The following is a 7229-nucleotide window of genomic DNA, read 5'->3' as shown; positions in this document are numbered from 1 at the left end:
CAAACCTGGCCGAAACTTCCATAGTAGGTGTATCATTCTGCCCAATAGTTCTCTACACAAAATGATTAAAAAAAAAAAAAAAAAAAAAAACAAAAAACACTGATGTACTTATTTCCTACAAGGTCAATACAAATAGCTGACAAACTTATTCTGAATCAAAGTAATGATTACTAAATGCAACTTCAATAATAGTAATTTTTAAGATTAACTCAACCGGTAATAAAGTGCATGGGGAAGACCAATTGAGGAAATAAATTTGACAGCCCTTATAAGGCTTGGTTATAAAGTTTTCATTTGTTTTTTATATACGGTTATACTGCTAAATTTGATTAAATGATGTAGTCAGATTGAAATAATAAATAAAATTTTACTTAATTAACTAATAATTAATTTTTATTTTCAGAAGGATCAAGTGAGTAAAATATAAATTAACAAAAAAAAATCGGACAATTTATTTATTAAGAGTTGGATTTTTCTGGTTTTATAAAAAAAAGAAATGATGAAAACTATGAGCTAGTGAAATATGTGTTTATAAAAATATTTTAGTTGAAGTTTAGTTTTTGTGAATTAAATAGTTTTTGTAAGTGTATTTCTTGTTTTTCGTTGTCATTGTATTAGGATCCTTTGTCCGAGAGGACGAGGATTCGAATCCTAGTGTACCCAATAATTTGGTTTCGGACAGAGGTCAGTGGCGTGACTCAGTAAGCTCAGCCAGAGTCGACCCAGCTCTAAATTGATACTCGGAGAAATCTGGGGAAGGTAAGCAGGAAGGGTGTGCAAAAGCACAGGATGACTGGCCCTCATCCCCCCATCGCACTTCCTGGCTGAAGGGCCTTGAGACGGAGATCAGCACCGCCGGTTTGGAGCTTAAGGGTCTAGTGCCGCATTCTTTACCTTTTTTTATTGAATTTATACGGAATATGTAGGAAACACTTATAAGAGATTACTCGTGGGATTTAGAGCGATCGTTTGCTTCCAAAAGAATCAGTCGCTGGAGTCTTTCGTTGGAATCTGACATCAGAATTAGTCCTCAGAGGTCGTCTCTGTGGTCTTTTTCATAGTGGTCGTCGTATTTCGTATAAGAGATATTTTATAGTAGGTATGTTACTGTGAACGTTCGATATTCGTGAATGTCGACATTCACCGGTGAATTTCCAAAATACTTTTTTTTCTCCTTGGATTTAATCAGCATTGCCAGTCAAGTTTTTAATTTAATGCAAGGTTTCATGATGACAGGTCAGGTTAGATTAGGTTTGGTTAGTTTGGGTAAGCGTAAGTTTTTAACTCATTTCTGATATTTATAGCCAAATTCAATCTGACCTAAACTAACCTAACCTTAACTTTTACCATCATAGCTTGCATAAGACTGAAAAAGCTGACTCGCAACGCTAATTGAATTCAAGCAAAGAAAAAGGAGTTCATACATTCACCGGTGAACGCCGATATTAACCAGACTTTGGGCATTCTTTGTAACATGTATTCCTACAGGAGTTCAGGTATAACAAGCATTTACTATAGGAGTTGTCTGAATCAAACGTATCTTGTGCTGCTTATATGAATCCTTTTTGTGAAAACGGGATCTCTTCAATATCTCAAGAACAGTTAAGGGCTATTAAGTTGAAACATCCAGAGTATTACCTGCAGTATATCAGGAAAGGTTAAACTTATTAAGTTGAAACTTTCAGGAAATGTGGATTAGGATGTTGAACTAAATCAAAGCTTACCTTGTGCATCCAGCGTGTCAAAATGGCATATCTACAATATCTCAAGACCAGTTAAGGGTATTAGCTTTCAGAGAATGCTGAGGGGGAACCCTCCCCACCGAAATTTTTATCTGACAAAAATGGATATAAACAAATTTTTTATGCGTTTTTGTGTGTGTTAACCCCTCCCCAAAAAAAATCCTTGAGTAAAACACCCCCTGAAAAAAAAATTCTGGGTACGACCCTGATCAAAAATGTGTTTAACTAAAATGTTAATTTTGAACAGCACAAGAGTGACTCCTTTCTCCACTCCTTTCTCAAGAGCAGCTACAAATCTTGATTTTAAACTAACTGTAATTTATGCAATAATTTTACTGAATTCAACCAGTGACAATGTAACGTTCAACAAGGTAAGAGTTATGATCAAAAAGGTAAAACTATGACGATCAAAAAGGTTAGAGTTATGACGATTCAAAAGGTAAGAGTTATGATGATTAAAAAGATTAGAGTTATGATGATTAAAAAGGTAAGAGTTATGATGATCAAAAGGTAAGAGCTATCAAAAGGTAAATTTTCTATTTCCTAGTGACTATTGAATTGTTGAATCCGTGCGACACGTGGGATTGAACCTGTCAACCTTCGCTCAATAGGTCCAGCTTTGTCCAATACGATACTTTTTAGTCTGAGAGATGCTTTAGATAAAGTTTTAAGAGAAGAACATTGCAGTTTTAAAAAAGGTAGGGTATGTTCGACCAAATTTTCACTCTTAGGCTAATAATTGAGGAGTGCCTTCGTTGTCAAACACCTTTAGTCTTCAGTTTTATAGATTATGAGCAATTGTTCGATTTTGTTGATCGAAGAGCTTTAGCAAAGGACTTTTCCTTATATGGTATACCTGACATATATATTAGAGTGATTTGTGCTATATACGAGAATAATACTGCTGCGGTTAAGGTAGGAAATGAGGTCAGCAACTGGTTTTTTATTAAATCAGGAGTTAAGCAGAGTTGCTTTCTATCCCCCTTTATATGGATCATTTTGATGGACTTTGTCTTAAGGAGCATAGGAAAGGTAATTGGAGACCATGGAATCAAATGGGGAGGAAAAACGCTCCTGGACTTAGATTATGCTGATGATTTAAGCATATTAGATGAAAGTGTGAACAAAATAAATGAATTTTTAGAGGTTTTGTGAGTTCAGGGTGCTAGAATAGATTTGAAAATTAAATTAATGTTAAGACGACTAAGTTACTAAGGCTAGGAATAACTGAAGACGAAAAGGTGACGCTGGGTAACGAAAAGACTGATCAGGTGGGGAGCTTCATTTACCTTGGTAGTATTATAAGTAAAGACGGTGTGAGCAGTGAAGATGTTAAAAGTAGAATAGGCATGGCTCAGGTGTTTTTTTCACAGTTACAAATAGTTTGGAAGAATGGGAAGATAAGTGTGCAAACCAAGATTAGAATAGAAGCTAAGGTGATGACAGTGGTCAAATATGGCTCTGAAGCATAGGTGCTCCGTAAAGTGGATGAAAATTTACTGGATATTTTCCAGAGAAATTGTCTACAGATTGTTTTGGGTACCCGGGGGACTGACCGTATTTCAAACAGTAGGCTGTACAAAAAATGTGGTTCAATCCCGCTTTCTAGCGCTTTAATGAAAAAAAAGGCTAAGATGGCTAGGGCACGTTCTGCGGATGAAGGATGACAGATTGCCAAAAATTGTCCTTTTTGGCCATCCGTTTGGGGCTAAACGGAAAGCAGGTCGTCCTCGTCTGGGATGGGAGGATGTCATAAATAAAGATTTAAAGGAAATGGGAACTTCCTGGGAGGGTGTAAAGAGGGAGGCCTTGAATATTTTGAGTTGGAGGAGGAGTGTGCGTAGCTGTGTTGGCCTCAGGTGGCTTGGTGCTGTGGTTAGTTATTAGTAGTTGGTAGTACAAGTTATATCTTTATCCTCATTACGTACTCTTCACTACTATCATAGTTACTAATCAATGCCATAACGTTAAGCGACATGCTAAATTGTTTGACCTATACAAATTGTCATGAAGAGTGTATGGCCCCAAAAGATGGTTCTACCAATCTTTTTTTGGCAATAAAAAGTTTAGTTCACTCGCTATAGCGGTCAGAAGTGCAAAGGCAAAATATTATGCAGAAAATAGCTTTAGACAGCTATTAAGAATAGAGGGTAAACAGCTTTTTATTTTCATTTATGGTGGGGCAGTTTTTATAACTTACTTTTTTGTATCAATATTTTTATACCATTTTATTTCCTTCAGATTTATTAGAGCTTTAACCCTCATCAGATTTTAGATTAAGTTTACGATCATTTCAACTGACTAGCTACGACACATAATTGACGAGGTTCCCTTTAAATTGCAGGTATTTCTTTGTTCGCAAGTTTATAGAAGAAGTAAACTTTCATGCCCCCCCCCCCAAAAAAAAATCCTAGATCCGCCTCTAATTGGCCCCCTAGTTCGCTGGAAACTTCCAGAATTACTAACTATAACCAAGAATCAACTAGTTGATGAACTTTGTTACGTATAAATTTAGTGCTTACAATTATATCGGTTCTTGCCAAAGAGACAGAAGTATAAGCAATAAACAACTCAGAAACTTGGATACTTAGGTCTATTTGCCCTCACCAGATTTTAGATTAAGTTTACGATCATTTCAACTGCCTAGCTACGACACATAATTGACGAGGTTCCCTTTAAATTGGAGGTATTTCTTTGTTCGCAAGTTTATAGAAGAAGTAAACTTTCATGCCCCCCCCCCCCCCCAAAAAAAAATCCTAGATCCGCCTCTAATTGGCCCCCTAGTTCGCTGGAAACTTCCAGAATTACTAACTATAATCAAGAATCAACTAGTTGATGAACTTCGTTACGTATAAATTTAGTGCTTACAATTATATCGGTTCTTGCCAAAGAGACAGAAGTATAAGCAATAAACAACTCAGAAACTTGAATACTTAGGTCTATTTGATCTGTAATTTCAGCAGTTGAAAAGTCTGGAAATTATATCTTTGAGGATGACACCCCCCACAGCGCAGGGGTCGTAAGTTACGCCTCAATGATCTATAAGGTATTTATAGAAATAATGATGGTAAAAATTCTGGAATGTGCTCATTTGATTGGAAGTCAGGTGTTCTAGCGCTCTTTTTCATCAGTCAAAGTGATCGGAGAGCACATACTCCTACCTATGTCATATTTTCCGATAATGCATCCAATAAAAACTTCGAGATAGCTATTTGAGCATCGCCAAGTGCTGAGAACCATGCTGTGACCAAGATGGGCCCATGATTGCACAAAGCCTCCATTCATACTGAAGGTCTCAGGGACTTCTTGCTATCTGGTTCTAGGCTGGTTTAAGCGCTTTGGTGTATATTTGAAATCCCCGTCCTGAACTGGTATTCGGGATCACTGCTTTTCCTGGAGTCAAAATAATTTTCACTGATTTTAAGAAAATAGAACTTGAAATGATGACTATCGTATCGACATTTTTACTAACGAATTCAGATGATTCTAACCGGACTTAATAGGAATTACAGAAACTCATTTCCAGGGGTAGGAAGCATGAAATTAGGTGCTATAGAATCTGTTTACTCAGGCAGGAAGGATGGAGTATATACACAGGGGGTAAAGCTCATGATAAATAAGGAAGCTCCTAAGTCTTATTTAGGCTGGGAAGGAATTAATAATAGAATACTAATTGCTCATTTTATGACTAAAAAGTTCAGGATATCAGTTATAGTAGTTTATGCCCGTGTGGAACCAATTGACAGAGAATCTAGAGACACAGATGAGTTTAACTTACAGTTTAAGGAACAAATAGACTGGGTCCCAGATAGAAATGTGATGTTTATACTTGGAGATTTTAACGCTCAGTTTGATAGAAATTAGTTTTAAAGCAAAACTTAGTTTCAAAGTATCATCGGCCAATTAGATGGGGATTGATGTACCAAATACCCCTAGAGAGATAGTTACTGGAACCTTTTACTGTGCAGAACAAACAAACGTTCAAATAGATTTATCTAGACAACGAAAACAGGTACAAAAGTCAAGATATTTCGATCACATTTACAGCGATTGTCATCAGTAGAAATGCTAAAGTAACTAAAATTATAACTAACATATATTATTATTATTGTTATTAATTTATTACCCGTCAAAAACGGAAAAGACGGAGTATATAAAAGAAAAAGAAAAAAAAAGAAAAATTTTGTATTTTCTTTGAAGGTTCAATAAACATGGTTCATTCATAATCTTGAGATGTAAATTTTCTTCTTTAATCTTGCCTAAATGCTGAATGAGCCTCCAATGAAGGTGGTAAAGCTTTCTCTGTCTTCTAATTCCAAAATGTTGAATTTACAGATGTATTCTTGATTGGTCTCATCTCCCCATAAATATGGCGCATTTTTGACGTATTAACTTAAACTAGAAATCCTTTTTGCAGACCACATTGCCTTTCTGTGACAAACAAATAAATGTTCGAATGGGAATATGTCCATTTATTTAAAGAGTGAAAACAGGTACCAAAATCTAGACATTTCGATCACATATACAGCGATCGTCATCGGTAGAAATATTAAAGTATTAAAATTGACATATTTATACAAAACGCATAATTAACTTCCTGTTCATTAGCTAGATTTTATTTCTTTTATGAGAGAGTTCATTAAACAGGCTTCACTCAAAATTTGGAGATGTAAAGTTTTATTCTTCGGAGACGAACCAAGTATACAGCTATAAATTCAACATTTCTTTTGCAATTAGAAAACAGAGAATACTTTGCCACCTTCAATAAACATTAATTTTGCATTTAGGTAAGATTAAAGAAGAAAAGTTACATCTCAAGACTGAATGAACCCTGTTTATTGAACTCTCTCAGAAAAGGAAAAAAAGAAGAAAAATACTGAAACGAGTAGCTCCTTACTTACAATTCATGTTACTATTTGATTATTGAGCAGACTTTTTGGATAAAATTAGATATTTTTGACAAATTTAAACCACTATCTTATAGATTAGGAAAAAAAGAAAAGTAATGAAGCAATACGCAGCTAGTACAACCTGCTGTCTTCCCGGATTTCACGAGACATGAGGATGGATGCAAGAGGTATAAAACTTTATTTAATGATACAAGAAAAATAGATACAATTAAGTTAAAAAGAATACAAAAACTGAAAGTGATTTTTTTCGAAACAATAAACATCGAACTTTCATAAAACTTTATTTTTGCTCGTTTTAGGTTTTATAATGACTTTTTCTCTTTCTTTGGATTATTTTTGAACTTCAGGATTACTTTTGGATTATTATTTTTGGATATTTAAACTTCAGATGGGGCCTGTTGGATTTGAAATTAGAAGTTATTGTGCCCTTTTTAAGAGTCAGAAGTGATTTGAGAGCAACCACTCCGCGTGAGCAACTCACGCCCATCATTTCTCCTGAAACATCCAAATTTTGTTATGAAATAGCAATTTTGTTCAGAGTAGTTGAAGGATTAGGAAGCTATGTCTTTGAGGGTGA

This window comes from Artemia franciscana, chromosome 13, assembly GCF_032884065.1.
Source record: "Artemia franciscana chromosome 13, ASM3288406v1, whole genome shotgun sequence".
Taxonomy (NCBI): Eukaryota; Metazoa; Arthropoda; class Branchiopoda; order Anostraca; family Artemiidae; genus Artemia; species Artemia franciscana.
This window is presented reverse-complemented; position numbering follows the sequence as displayed.